The 16100-nt window shown below is 43.7% G+C and overlaps 1 protein-coding gene across 9 annotated transcripts in view; it reads left to right on the top strand.

Annotated features, from left to right (window-relative positions):
• Positions 1–16100, top strand: part of GRID1 (glutamate ionotropic receptor delta type subunit 1) — an 845000-nt gene that overhangs the window by 47388 nt on the left and 781512 nt on the right. The gene's annotated exons all lie outside the window — the stretch shown is intronic.

Here is a 16100-nt window from a genome sequence, read left to right on the forward strand (position 1 = left end):
AATTGAAATCCCCCACTATTATTGGGTTCTTAATTTTGATAGCCTCTCTAATTTCCCTTAGCATTTCATCATCACTATTACTGTCCTGGTCAGGTGGTCGATAATAGATCCCTAATGTTATATTTTTATTAGAGCATGAAATTTCTATCCGTAGCGATTCTATGGAACATGTGGATTCGCTTAAGATTTTTACTTCATTTGAATCTACATTTTCTTTCACATATAGTGCCACTCCTCCCCCTGCACGACCTGTTCTGTCCTTCCGATATATTTTGTACCCCAGAATGATAGTGTCCCATTGATTGCTCTCAGTCCACCAGGTTTCTGTGATGCCTATTATATCAATATCCTCCTTTATCACAAGGCACTCTAGTTCACAAATGCTATTAGCACTTTCCCACTATTTGTGCCAAGATCAGTAATACAAATGTTAAATAAGATTGGTCTCAAGACCGATCCTTGAAGAACTCCATTAGTAACCTCCCTGCAGCCTGACAGTTTATCTTTCAGTATGACCCACTATAGTGTTCCCTTTACCCAGTTCCTTATTCACCTTTCAATTCTCATATTAATTCCCATCTTCTCCAATGTAACTAATAATTTCCCTTGTGGAACTGTATCAATGCCTTTCTGAAATCCAGGTAGATTAGATCTACTGAATTTCTTTTGTCAAAAAAGTCAGTTATCTTCTCAAAGAAGGAGATCAGGTTGGACTGGCATGATCTACCTTTTGTAAAACCATGTTGTATTTTATCCCAATTACGCTTCACCTCCATGTCCTTAACTACTTTCTTTCAAAATTTGTTGCAAGATCTTGCATACAGTTGCGGTCTCAAACAAACAGGCCTGTAGTTTCCCAGATCATCTTTTTACCCTTTCTTAAAAATAGGAATTATATTAGTAATTCTCCAGTCATAAGGAATGATCCTCGAGTTTACAGAATCATTAAAAATTCTTACTATTGGGCTTGCAATTTCATGTGCTAGTTCCTTTAATATTCTTGGATGGAGATTGTCTGGGCCCTTCTGATTTAGACCCATGAAACCAGTGGTTCTCAAACTGTTTTACTGGTGGCCCCTTTCATAAAGCAAGCCTCTGAGTGCAACCCCTCCTTATAAATTAAAAACAGTTTTTAATATATTTAGCACCATTATAAATGCTGGAGTCGAAGCGGGGTATGGAGTGGAGGCTGTCAGCTCATGCCCCCCCCCAAGCAGGGCCGGTGCAACCATTTAGGCAAACTAGGGGGCGGTAACTGCTGCGAGGCGGGGCTCCCTGGGTGGGGGGGTGGGTTAGCTGCCACGGCGGGTGGGGTTAGCTGCTGCGGGGGGGGGCGCTCCTCGGGTGGGAGGGGTGGGTGGGCGTGGTTAGCTGCCACGGGGGGGGGCGGTGGGCGGGGTTAGCTGGGGGGATGGCGCAAGGTTGCACTGGCCCTGCCCCCATGCAATAACCTTGAGACCCCCTGAGGGGTCCCAACCCCCAGTTTGAGAACCCCTGCATTGAACTGTTTGAGTTTGACTTTTCCCTCAGATGTGGTAATTTCTACCCATTCCCATTAGCTACCCTGCCACTTCCTCTAAACTCTTCATTAGAGTTATTAAAAACTGAGGCAAAGTATTTGTTGAGGTGTTGGGCCATGCCTAGATTATTTTTAATCTCCAACCCATCCTCAGTGGTTAGAGGTCCCACTTAGAGCTGCCAACTTTCTAACTGCAGAAAACTGAACACCCTTGCCCTGCTCCATGTCCCGCCCCTCCCCGAGGCCCCGCTCCATGCTCACTCACTCCTCTCTCCCTCCGTTGCTCACTCTCCCCCACCTTCACTCACTCACTCATTTTCATGGGGCAGGGACTTGGGGTGCAGGAGGGGTGAGGGCTCAGGTTGGGGGTGCAGGCTCTGGGGTGGGGCTGGGGATGAGGGGTTTGGGGTGCAGGAGGGAGCTCTGGGCTCGGGCAAGGGGTTGGGGCATGGGAGGAGGTTCGGGGTGCGTGCTCCGGACAGAGGAAGGCCATGTGGCTCCTGGGAAGTAGCAGCATGTCCCTCCAGCTCCTAAGTGAAGGGGCGGCCAGGGGGCTCTGCGTGCTGCCCCTGCCCGCAGGTGCCACCTCTATAGCTCCCATTGGGTGCTACTCCTAGGATAAGGCGTTACTCAGCATAAGGAAGGGTATCTGAATCAGGCCCAATGTTTTTAGAACATCAAAATTATTCCCAGGGAAAATTCTCTTTGGATAAAAACAAAACAACAAAAGATAGGATTCTTTTATGCAGCTCTCATAGAACACAATGTTTTGAACCTCCCCCTCCTGGCCTTGCAGCAGTAATTGCCAGAGCGAAGCAAATACAACAGACAGACAGCATGCCTGTGCAAGTATGGACTGGCGGATGGGAGGCTATATAAGTTGAAGTTATTCAACAAAAAATAGCCTTGGTAATTTCAGATCCATTCACAAAGCGATGATAAAATCAATATTCTCAAGACTGCAAAAAGGACAAAACAGGGACAAAGAATTCACTTCAGACTTTGAAGAGGATATTATAGATAGAGGGCAAAAAAATACTTGAAAAAAATCCTTTTTTATTTCAGAATCTGTCTCTTATGTAAAAGTGTGTGTTTGAAGTTAATTTAAGTAAATTATAATTTTGCAGAACTTGCTTTTGATATTGCAGAGTCCCCGAACAGAAACAGAGAGTTATAGAAGCACTGAGAATCTGATTTTAATTTTGGCATTTGGGCTTTTTTTTGCCATGTTAAATTTCAGTAAGAATTAGTAATTCTTTCCAATATCTCTGTTGAAGAGGAGTACTCCTCCTTCTAGTATCAAATTATGCATGGAACAAACATAGGCCCTGTCATAGGTTTATTCCCCACTTTGAACTTTAGCATCCACAAGATGGGGACCTGCATGGACTCCTCTAAACTTAAATCCTAGTTTAGATCTGGTAAAGCTGCCACCAGCTAGAAATTCCAGTGTCTAGCACACTCCCTGTTCCCCCAAACTTTCCCTGGGGAACACAGAACCCAACTTCCTTGGATATTAACACAAAGGGAAATAAACCATTCCCCCACCTCCTCCCCCCTCCCCTAGTCGTTGGGAGAGATCACCTTGATTCAAACTCCTTGAATCAAAACAAAGAGGGATTCACTTTTCCCCCTCCCCGTCCCCTGAAAATCCAAACAAGGGAAGAAATTAATCAGGTTCTAAAAAGAAAAAGGATTTTATTAAAAGAAAGAAAGAAAGAAAGTACACTATCTCTGTAACACCAGGATGGAAATGTTACAGGGTATAACTTATGAAACTAGAGAGCTAGCATCAGGACAAATACAGCAACCAAAAAATAAAATAAAATAGGGTTCCAGCAAACACACATTTGCAAATACAGAAATTAATTAGACTAGTCCGCCTTTCTAATACTCACTATACTGAATAGAAGAGAATACTTCAGGAAACCTAGAGAGCCTGGAATTACGTCTGGCCCCTCTTAGATCCAAAGAGAGAACAACCTCCAAACAAAGAACACAGAGAAAGACTTCCCTCCACAGAGATTTGAAATTATCTTGTCCCTTGATTGGTCCTCTGGTCAGGTGTCCGTCAGGTTACTGAGCTTGTTAACCCTTTACAGGTAAAAGAGACCTTAACCCTTAACTGTCTGTTTATGACACGCCCCCCAAATTGCAGACAGTAGGGGAACCACACTGGCGGTGATTTATTCCTAGAACTTTAAAAATAAACAGATTAATAAAACACATGCACCGTTACATATACTACTAATTATGTAACCAACAAGATTTTTAACATTTTAAGAACACTTTTTAACCATTTGATTCTGGGAAACTTTCACGAGAGAGTGCATCAGCTACTTTGTTGGAAGCTCCTGAAATGTGTTGAATTTCAAAATTAAAATTTTGGAGAGCTAAACTCCGTTGAAGAAGTTTTTTGTTGTTTCCCTTGGCAGTATGGAGCCACTTTAGCACAGCATGGTCAGTTTGTAGCTGGAACCGCCGTCTCCAAACGTATGGGCGTAGCTTTTCCAGGGCGTACACAATGGCGTAGCATTCTTTTTCACTGATGGTCCAGTGGCTTTCCCTCTCAGACAGTTTTTTGCTGAGAAATACGACAGGATGGAAGTTGTGATCTGGTCCTTCCTGCATTAGAACTGCTCCTACACCACGCTCAAATGCATCGGTGGTTACTAGGAAAGGTTTGTCAAAGTCCGGGGCCCTTAGCACAGGGTCAGACATGAGTGTCGCCTTAAGCTGGGTAAAGGCTTTCTGACACTCATCAGTCCACTTAACTGCATTTGGCTGTGTTTTTCTGGTTAGATCAGTTAGTGGGGCAGCGATTTGGCTGTAGTGTGGTACAAATCGCCTGTAATATCCGGCCAAGCCTAAGAAGGATTGGACCTGTTTCTTTGACCTTGGGACAGGCCACTTTTGGATAGCCTCCACCTTGGCCTGTAGGGGGTTTATGGTTCCTCGACCCACCTGGTGCCCTAGGTAAGTCACTCTGTTTTGGCCTATTTGACACTTTTTGGCCTTAACAGTTAGTCCTGCCTGCCTGATGCGCTCAAAGACCGTTTCCAGGTGTTCTAGGTGTTCGGGCCATGAATCAGAAAAAATGGCCACATCATCGAGGTAGGCAACTGCACATTCTCCCAATCCTGCTAGTAGACCATCTACCAGCCTTTGGAAGGTGGCGGGTGCATTTCGCAGTCCGAACGGAAGCACATTAAATTCATACACCCTTGCATGGGTGATGAAGGCTGACTTTTCTTTAGTGGGTTTATCTAGTGGTACTTGCCAGTACCCCTTGGTTAAATCTATTGTAGAGATGAACTGGGCATGTCCCAGTTTCTCCAATAGCTCATTGGTGCGTGGCATTGGATAGTTGTCGGGGCGAGTTACAGCATTTAGCTTACGGTAGTCCATGCAAAAGCGTATTTCCCCATTTGGTTTGGGAACTAGAACCACTGGAGATGCCCATGCACTGGTAGAGGAGCGGATGATACCCATCTCTAGCATGTTTTGGATCTCCCGTTCAATAGCAACTTGGGCACGAGGTGACACCCAGTAGGGTGGTATTCTAATTGGGTGAGCATTACCTGTGTCAATGGAGTGGTATGCTCGTTCAGTCCGTCCTGGGGTGGCTGAGAACAAGGGGGTGAAGTGAGTGCACAGTTCCTTGATCTGCTGCCGCTGTAGACGTTCCAGGGTTGTGGAGAGGTTCACCCCTTCCACGCCATCATCACTTTTCCCTTCGTAGTAGACACCTTCAGGCCACAGAGCGTCATCTCCTCCCTGGGCTGTAAACTGACAAATCTGTAATTCTCTGGAATAAAAGGGCTTTAGAGAGTTAACATGGTACACTTTAGGCTTTAAGGAGGAATTAGGAAATGCTATGAGGTAGTTAACAGCTCCCAGGCGCTCCTGGACCGTGAATGGTCCTTCCCATGACGCTTCCATCTTATGGGCCTGTTGCGCCTTCAAGACCATAACCTGGTCTCCTACCTTGAAGGAACGCTCTCTGGTATGTCTATCATACCAGGCCTTTTGCTCTGCTTGAGCATCCTTTAGGTTTTCTTTAGCCAGGGCTAAAGAATGGCGGAGGGTGCTTTGTAGGTTGCTTACAAAGTCCAGAATGTTAGTTCCTGGAGAAGGCGTAAACCCCTCCCATTGCTGCTTCACCAGCTGTAATGGCCCCTTAACCTCATGGCCATACACAAGCTCGAATGGTGAGAACCCTAGACTGGGATGTGGTACAGCCCTGTAGGCAAACAGCAACTGCTGCAACACTAGATCCCAATTATTGGAGTGTTCATTCACGAATTTACGTATCATGGCCCCCAAAGTTCCATTAAACCTCTCCACCAGGCCATTGGTTTGGTGGTGGTACGGGGTGGCAACCAAGTGATTCACCCCATGAGCTTCCCACAGGTCTTTCATGGCCCCTGAGAGGAAATTTGTTCCCGAATCTGTAAGAATGTCGGAGGGCCAACCTACCCTGGCAAAAATGTCAGTTAAGGCCTGGCACACAGTTTTAGCCCTGGTGTTGCTTAGAGCTACTGCTTCCGGCCATCTGGTAGCAAAGTCCACAAAAGTCAGTATGTATTGTTTTCCTCTGGGGGTCTTCTTTGGGAAAGGACCCATAATATCCACAGCTACTCGCTGAAATGGGACCTCAATTATGGGGAGTGGCTGGAGAGGGTCCTTGACCTGGTCTTGGGGCTTTCCTACCTTTTGGCATACCTCACAAGACCGGACATAATTGGCAACATCCTTGCCCATCCCCTCCCAGTGGAAGGACTTCCCCAACCTGTCTTTGGTTCTGTTCACCCCAGAATGACCACTGGGATGATCATGGGCCAAGCTTAAGAGCTTTTCCCGGTACTTAGTTGGAACTACCAACTGTTTTTGAGGATGCCAGCCTTCCTGGTGTCCACCAGAAAGAATCTCCTTATATAAAAGTCCTTGTTCTACAACAAACCGGGATCAGTTAGAAGAGCTGAGAGGTGGTGGGTTGCTCCGTGCCGCCACCCAAGCTTTCTTAAGGCTGTCATCTGCTTCCTGCTCAGTCTAGAACTGTTCCCTTGAGGCTGGAGACACTAGTTCCTCCATAGACTGTGGACTTGGGCTTGGTCCCTCTGGAAGCGATGTAGGTGATGAGGTTGTTTCCGTTGACTGTGAACCGCTCTCCGCTGGTGTACTAGGTGATATTTCAGGCTCTGGTTGAGCCTCTTGGGTAGGGTTGTCTGCTGCTTCTGCCATTTCAGGCCTGCTGGCGCCCTGTGGCGATGAGGTTGGAAACAGGTTTGGAAGCACTGGCATCAGTGCTGGCAATGGTTCTGCCGCTGGTTGCTCTTCCAGTTCCGGTTCTGGGGCTGGATGCACTATGGCGGTTTCAGTAGGTGGCATGGGATCCGGTTCCACCACCTCTGTCTGGGTCTCTGGTAACACAGACAGGGCCCTGGTGGACGGCTCAGGAACAGGGCTGGGAGTGGAAGCTTGTTTGGCCTGGCTGCGGGTGATCACTCCCCCCCCTCTTGGCCAGCTTCACATGGTTGGCCAAGTCTTCCCCCAGTAGCATGGGGATGGAATAATTGTCATAGACAGCAAAAGTCCATCTTCCTGACCAGCCCTTGTACTGGACAGGCAATTCAGCTGTAGGTAAGGTTACAGATTTTGATATGAATGGAGAAATTGTGATTTGGACCTCTGGGTTGATGAGTTTTGGGTCCACTAAGGACTGGTGGATAACTGACACATGTGCCCCGGTGTCTCTCCACGCGGTAACCTTCTTTCCGCCCACTCTCAAGGTTTTCCTGCTCTCTGGGGGTATTTGAGAGATATTTGGGCCTGGGGATCCTTGGCGTGATGATGGTGTAATGGACTGTACTCGATTGGGGTTCTTGGGGCAATTGGCCTTTATATGTCCCAGTTCATTACATTTAAAACATTGCCCAGCTGACGGGTCAGTGGGCCGAGGTGGTTTGCTGGAGACTGGTGAGGTGGGACTGTAGGTAGTCTGCGGCTTTCATTGGGTTGTAGCTGGGGTCTTGGGTGGCCCCCGGTGGTAGAGTTTATTGTCAGCTTGCCCCTTGTTATATTCACTCCCCTTGATAGTAGCTTTTTTCTTTTTTGCTATTTCCGCCCATTTGCCTCCAATCTCCCCTGCCTCTGTTACATCTTTGGGCTTTCCATCTAGGATGTACTGTTCTATTTCCTCAGGAACACCATCTAAGAACTGCTCCATTTGCATCAGGTGGGCCAGGTCTTCTAGAGATTGAATTTTTAGTCCTGACATCCATGCATCCCAATTCTTTCTAATGTAGTAGGCGTGTCTGGGGAATGACCCATCTGGTTTCCACTTTAGGGCTCTGAACCGCCGACGGGCATGCTCAGGTGTTAGCCCCATCCTGATTCTGGCCTTTGATTGAAACAGTTTATAATCGTTCATGTTTTCCTTAGGCATTTCAGCTGCCACCTCTGCTAAGGGTCCACTGAGCTGTGGCCTCAGCTCTATCATGTACTGGTCTTCAGGGATGCTGTACCCATGGCAGGTCCTTTCAAAATTTTCCAAGAAGGCCTCAGTGTCATCACCTGCCTTGTAGGTGGGAAATTTCCTGGGATGGGGAACAGTGCCTTGAGAAGGATTGTTAGGGTTGGCTGGAACATTCTGCTTAGCCTTTTCTAATTCCAGCTCTTTGTCTTTTATCTCTAGTTGTCTCCTGTGTTTGGCCTCTTGCTTCTCCATCTCTCTCTTGTGGGCAGCTTCTTCCCTGGCCATTTCTGCTTTAATTAGTTCCATCTGTCTTTGATGTTCTTTGTCTTTTTCTGCTGCTTGCAGCCTAGCCAGTTCGAGTTTGTCAACTGTTTCGCTGTTACTCATGTTTGTGTGCCTTCTGGTGCGGGCCACACACCCCTGCAGTCAGTGAATTGACTGTGTTGCTTTAGCTCAGGCTGTTTGGTTTACAGTCCTAACCTTTCTATTCCCGACTGAATAAAAAGAAAACAAAACTTTTCATTTGCAAATGTCTTTTGCTGGTTGTTCGCTGACAGAGAACCAGAAAAACTGGTTTTGTAACTTGTCTCTGGCAACTGCTAATGCTCTCTCAGTGGGGGTCCTTTCTAACAAGCCTTGTTAGAAAAAAAAACAATCCCTGGTTCTTAAAACATCCCACCACTGCCTACCATGTCATAGGTTTATTCCCCACTTTGAACTTTAGCATCCACAAGATGGGGACCTGCATGGACTCCTCTAAACTTAAATCCTAGTTTAGATCTGGTAAAGCTGCCACCAGCTAGAAATTCCAGTGTCTAGCACACTCCCTGTTCCCCCAAACTTTCCCTGGGGAACACAGAACCCAACTTCCTTGGATTTTAACACAAAGGGAAATAAACCATTCCCCCCCTCCTCCCCCCTCCCCTAGTCGTTGGGAGAGATCACCTTGATTCAAACTCCTTGAATCAAAACAAAGAGGGATTCACTTTTCCCCCCACCCCTTCCCCTGAAAATCCAAACAAGGGAAGAAATTAATCAGGTTCTAAAAAGAAAAGGATTTTATTAAAAGAAAAAGAAAGAAAGTACACTATCTCTGTAACACCAGGATGGAAATGTTACAGGGTATAACTTATGAAACTAGAAAGCTAGCATCAGGACAAATACAGCAACCAAAAAATAAAATAAAATAGGGTTCCAGCAAACACACATTTGCAAATACAGAAATTAATTAGAAGACTAGTCCGCCTTTCTAATACTCACTATACTGAATAGAAGAGAATACTTCAGGAAACCTAGAGAGCCTGGAATTACGTCTGGTCCCTCTTAGATCCAAAGAGAGAACAACCCCTAAACAAAGAACACAGAGAAAGACTTCCCTCCACAGAGATTTGAAATTATCTTGTCCCTTGATTGGTCCTCTGGTCAGGTGTCCGTCAGGTTACTGAGCTTGTTAACCCTTTACAGGTAAAAGAGACCTTAACCCTTAACTATCTGTTTATGACAGGCCCTGACCCTGTAATTCAATCAGGGTATGCAGACCCCTGTGTCCATGTTCTATGTGTCTGTGTGGATCCAAATGTAGGAGTGAAAACTATAAAAGGACGATATTGAGGAATCATAATGATGCCTCCTCTTCCTCTGATTTCTCAAGACTGCACCTTGCAATCGCTTTTATTTAAGGAAAATATTCTGATTTTATAAACCATGAATATATTGTACAGTTTTCCTCCTGATGGACTTGCATATGGGATTAACATCAATGTGAAATGAATAAACCCTTAGGGACCCTCAGCTGCCCAGGCATGATTTCTGTTGAAGCCAAAGGATGATGCATGCCGGAGACTGGCCACAGAAACTGGCTGTATAATGTAAATAGATATTGGCACAGAGAAGAGTTAGAGGATGTCATGTGGTAGGTCCAGAGAAGTTGCAAGGCACCTTTTACTTGAGCTAGGATAAGAGCTTATTTTGTTCTCCTTAGGTTCATAATTCACAGAATTACTTTCAACAAAGATTGCTTACTGGAACTAAATTATGCCTATACTAGATTATGCTTTTTTTTTTTAAATTTAATTGAAGAGGAGACTATGACTGAGGCTGCATTCATTTCATTAGGAGCCTTTTAAATTACCAAGTGACTTTGGCTTCAGTAGTATATATAAAAAAAGTTGGTAATATACATTCTAGTGACTAATCCAGTGAGTTTTTCAGTGTTTTTATACTTTTAGTGAGGATGCAGTCCTGACACTGTTTGCATAAACACTGTACATCTGTTATTGCTTATTACTGTCTGTACCCAGGAGAGCAAAATTCGAGAATTTGAAATGGAGGAACCCTTCATTGTCATGGTAAGTATGCAGAACACCTGCTGATTCTAATGCTCCCACCCTCATGGTATCTAAACACCATTCAACAGTTAAGAAGCACTGAGCGTGTCCCCGCAGGCTATGATTCCTCCTCTCCCCACTTTCCCAATAGATTTTTTTTTAAACTCCTTATTAACAGTGGGATGAGAGGAGAATCAGGCCCATGGTGTGTTACCAGCCTCTGACCATGTTTTTGAGGAGAGTTTTCCATGCAACAGATTAATAATTTCCAGTTTACATCCTGTAGTATTGGTTCTTAGTCTTCTAGTCCAAGAGAGAAATTGATTCCTACTCCAGAGATGTAATTTAAGATTTTGTGGATTCTTTTCTATTCTCTCAGGATCTCACTTTTAGGAGGTTAAGCTTTAAGTGTCTAGGGGTGGAGTAGGGCTAGGGTGATTATTCTTTGTTCCTGATGAAAGAGGCTGGTGATCAACTGCTGGAGATAATTCTGAGGAACTGATCAAAGGTGGTGAGAATTCAGTTTTCTAAATAGCCATTACTTCTACTGAGTAGAATTGGAATAAGTGAACTATGTACATTTTGTTCATACAGTGAATATTACAGAAACCAAATATAGAGATGCCAACAAATATCCCTTGTAACTTGTATTCATTGCCAAGCAGATCCTTGATTATTTCAGTAAGTGCTCTTTTCTGTTAGGTAATAATGATATAAAAATTAAGTTGTACATGCTTAAATGCAAATACCTTCCTGAGATTGGTTAAACAGTGGCACTGATTCAGTTTTACTGACTTGGAATTGCTGCTGATGTAAGAATTGTCTCCCTTATGTACATAGCTGGTATGCGGAGAGATACATTATAGTGTGTTAATGCAGGAGACCAAGCTTCTGGTCCAACGGCAGATACTGTGTGCAGAGTGGCGTTTATTCCGAACTATTCTTAGTTTGTAATTCTATCACTGTGCTGGGTATTTGATGCACAAGGCCCTTATTAGGCATTAAAAGCATATAGTCCATTGAAAGGATACTTTGCACAAATATTTCAATTCATGCCAGGAAAAAGGGTGCTTATATATACCTGGATGGGTTATGCTGAAGCATGATCTGTTATACTATGATCCTCTGTCATTTGGAAGATAAGTGTCAGAGCAAAAGCAGATGAGAGTTTGAGTGTGTGCTGGCTTTTTAAGCTCTTTGGGATTTGAAACACCATAGAAAATGAAGTGTTAGAAATTTTTTCATACCCCATTTTGGGGAAAATGTAGTGTCCTTGTGCTCTCAGCAGATTTCTGTATGCTGTTTGCTTCACATTACTTTTACACTATTGTAGCTGATCTCAGTCAATGTAGGTCCTCATCGCTTACATTAGAATCAGGCCCAAAAGGTATACATAAAGCAACACTTTAAAAAATTGATTTCCAACAATGTAAGTAAACAGAGAAAACTTGATAAAGATAGATATTTTTCATAGGACCTATGTGAAGATCTCCAGAATCACTACCATACTAGAGGCAAAGTTCTTAGTACCTCTGATGAGACTGTCCTTATCTTTAAAATCTTTTACTGTGATATTTCATTGAGGGTTGGGCAATGCAGTATAGACTTGGTTATAAAACTTCATTAATAGTTTGTCAGCAGCTATCCCATTTTAGTGTGTGCTACGTACACCATAGTTAGCGGCTGATATTTTTAAGCATACTAGTAAAATACCTTCTGAGGCCTAGTAATTATGCTGAAATTGTGCTATAATACCCAAAGACCAAGGACATGACCTCATAATCGGGTTACCTTCCTACTTTGTGGGCTAGATTATTTTGTGTTGTATTCAGTCTCTACCAGTTCTGGGTGAGGTTAAATGCTGTTGAAAGAAGTGAATAGTTAGTCTGCCTGTATATATTAACTTGTACAATGATTTTCAAGTTTGAAATAAAGGTCTGACATTTTCCCGATTTGCCCTACATGTGAAATCTTCGACATCTTGCTTGAATATTTGTGTTATCGAGAAGCCTGTGATGCCACTTGAAGGATATTCTTCCAGTCTGTAACCAGAACAGGTGGAAAACTAAGACCTCTCCCTTGTATGCTAACCTCAGAAATAATGTTTTTAAAGACTCCCATAGGCCCTTGAGATTCTCAGACCAGTCTCTGCAGTTCTCAGCCATTAATGGTGCAGCATCATTTAATTCTGAGAACTGAAATGGCTTTATTGGAGCTGCAAGGCAGCCAGATTGTGGAGTGGGAGTGACCAGGGCCAGCTCCAACTTTTTTGCTGCCCCACGCGGCGAAGTGGGGGGAAAAAAAAAGAAAAAGATAAAGCCATGATCAGCAGCACTTCGGCGGCAGCTCTACCGCGTCACTTCATTCTTTGGTGGCAAGTCCTTCGCTCCGAGAGGGACTGAGGTACCCGCTGCCAAATTGCCACCGAAGACCTGGACATGCCGCCCCTTTCCATTGGCCACCCCAAGCACCTGCTTTCTTCGCTGGTGCCTGGAGCCGGCCGTGGGAGTGGCATTATCTTGAGCAGGCCACTGAGGGTATGTCCCCGAATCCAGGCTCCAGACCAATGAGCTACTTTGCTATTTTATAGCCCCATATCCCTACCCCTGTGAACCTAAGTCAGCTGAAGAGGCCACTCGTGGGTGTTTTATTGCAGTGTAGACATACCCTGAGGGTATCTCCCAGTGTGGGTAGACAGATATATGCTAGATCTGCTTGAGCTACCATACAAAAAAGAGTATTGTGGATGTTGCGGCATGGGTGATGGCACAAGCTAGCTATCTGAATACAAGCCCACCCAACCCCCTGGGTCTGAGCTCAGGTGGCTAACCTGTGCTGCCATCTGTGCTGCACGTCCACACTGCTATTATTAGCACATTAGCTTGCAGGGCTGCCCAGAGGATTCAGGGGGTTTGGGGCAAAGCACTTTCGGGGCCCCTTCCATAAAAAAAAAGTTGCAATATTATAGAATACTATATTCTCATGGGGGCCCCTGTGGGGCCCGGGGTCTGGGGCAAATTGTCCCACTTGTCCCCACCTCTGGGCAGCCCTGCTAGCTTGAACAGAGCTAGCCTGTGTCTGTCTATCTGGGCTGGGACTCCCAGCTGCAGTGTAGACATATCCTGACTGGGTAGTTCTATGTATCTGGGAGATCTGTAATATGATGTGAAGTTGAAGTTTCAATATGTTCTTTCCTCCCCAGTGTAGACTTGTCATTGTCATAGGTAAACTGGGTTTACCTGCCACCATCTTTAGAAATGTTCAAACTCTCTTTAGAATGAAATATCTAAAGTACATTAACCTTTCTTCTTTTGTGCAGTTCATGAAAGTAAACCTAGTAGGAGATCTCACATAAATATCCTGTAAGGTTTTATGACTAGAGCTCTGTCTCTGATACATTTTAAGAGAGGAGTTACAAGCCTCTAAGTTCCACAAAATTCCCGTATGAACAGCTATATTATACCCCAGGGAAAACTAATATAAATGATATTGTACGTACATCACTAAAGGGAAGATAGTTTCACTTAACTATTGGTTTCAGGTTAAAATACTCCCATTAACCTCTTGCATCTTTCCCTCTTGTTCATGTCTTTTAACAAGGTTTCTTGAAGTGTGCTCAGTAATGTAGCATGCACTTCTGAACATGCAAAGACCATTCATGTGCCTCTTTGCTGGAACCAGGTTGTAATTCCAGGTTGACTCATAGGATTAATTAGTCACCGTTTAAACTTCAAAGTACAATTCTTAATTTAAATACTAAGGTAGTAGGCAATACTAGCTCATAGACTCTATTGTTAGACTCTGTTGTTACTGCCTGATTGTTTAGAATCTTGTTTTTATTTACATGCTTATTGCTGTTTATTTAGACTGCCTATTGTACAGTGTATCTTAGAATTCACAACCTCTTCCACACACAAACTGTTCCACAGCAGGCTATGTATTTGCTAGAGAAGTTTGTTGATCAAGCCAAACAGTTGTAGTGTCACAATCATCATATTATCAGTATATCTTAGTTACGATACACTTAACAGGACTCTCACTTCTGGATCAAATGATGTAGGATCTAATCACACACCTGGACATAGTCTCGTACAGTGCAAATGCTGAAGTATAGTCAGAGTTGGGCTGGGAGGATGAAGAGGCGGAGAAAGACCCTTCTGCAAATCACTGGTGAATGTTCAAGTGAAAATCAAAAAGAGTAAGCAATGGTCTTGGTTTATGAGCCAATGTTCTCCCTCAATAAAACAGATTCTAATTTCCAAGGATATGTATTTGCTTCAGAGCTGCCAAAATAAAATCATAATTATTTGATCAAGTATTTACATGAATTGCTTTAACTTTGTTCATGCCCCTTTTGTTAGTGTCTTGCAAATATTCTCTTGAACAGTGTTAGCAGAGGGAAACTGTGAACAAGTTTGGAGAATATGCACAGGCAGCAAATTTTGAACGTATGAGCATTTAAACTAGAAACAACATTCTAAGACTTATACTCATTTAGGGCTCAATCCTGCAAAGTACTGAGCACACAGTCCTCTGATCCAGCAAAGCAACGAAGCACTTTCAGAATGTGAGAATGCATAATAGTCCCATTAGCATCAGTGGGACTGCTCATATGCTCAAACCTATGCTTGAGTGCTTTGCTGAACTGGGGTTAGACTGCTCCTTGGACCTTGCATATTTGAGTCATCAACTGGAAAACAGAAATGTGCCATGTGGCCTATCTGTCCAGTCAATACTAACCAGCAGAATTTGAACTTGGAGTATCACATATTTGTAATGACCTGCTTTAAGATGAGATATAGGCCAAGAATTAATCACAGAAATGCTTCAGTAAAGTAAAGTAATGCCAAGTACCTAGTGAGCCTGAGAATTGTGAGGTGTCCACAGACAATTCACAAACAGAAAGAGGTAAAATTTGTTAAATAAATTATTAGCTGAAAATTATTTGCTTAGCTTAGTTGAGTTCATAATAACTGTCCGCATGGTAACTGCTCTACCATTAACAAATTCATTTAGTAACCTGCGAAGTGTCTTTGTAAGATGCATTGAATAGGAAAAGTACCATCTAAACCAAAGTCATATTCATTATTGTATGCACAGAAAGGCTTGAGGAAAAGGACACTTTGTGCTGGGGAGAAAGGAAGAAGCAAATGGTTCGGTAAGTAATAGAAATGTGCAAGTTTTATAATTCCTGCAAACTTTTTATACCATAAGTGTGCATAGCACACGGTACTTATCGTACGGTCATTAATTATATTAATGTTTTGTCTGCCTACTACTGGGAAATAAATTTGCTTTGCATGCTATGCTATGTTCAGTCTCATTCTGAGACTTTGGCCCAACCACTGAATGAAATATAGAATAAGTTGAAATGTCCCTAATTTTTTTTTGAGGGGGTCATTAATAACTCCATATTGCAACTTTTTTGCTCAACTTAAAAGTTCACATGATTGTGTAGGACTATGTCGTGAGCATACTTATGCACATAAAAAAACCAAGGAGGAGTCCTTGTGGCACCTTCGAGGCTAATAAATTTATTTGGGCATAAGCTTTCATGGGCTAGAACCCACTTCATCAGATGAATGGAGTGGAACATACAGTACTGACCCCCGACTTGGTAAGGCAACTTTCATCTTTTCATATGCTGTGTATTTATACCTCCCTACTGTATGTTCCACTCCATGCATCTGATGAAGTGGGTTTTAGCCCACGAAAGCTTATGCCCAAATAAATTTGTTAGTCTTGAAGGTGCCACAAGGACTCCTCATTGTTTTTG

Source organism: Mauremys mutica, chromosome 7 (assembly GCF_020497125.1).
Source record: "Mauremys mutica isolate MM-2020 ecotype Southern chromosome 7, ASM2049712v1, whole genome shotgun sequence".
Lineage (NCBI taxonomy): Eukaryota > Metazoa > Chordata > Testudines > Geoemydidae > Mauremys > Mauremys mutica.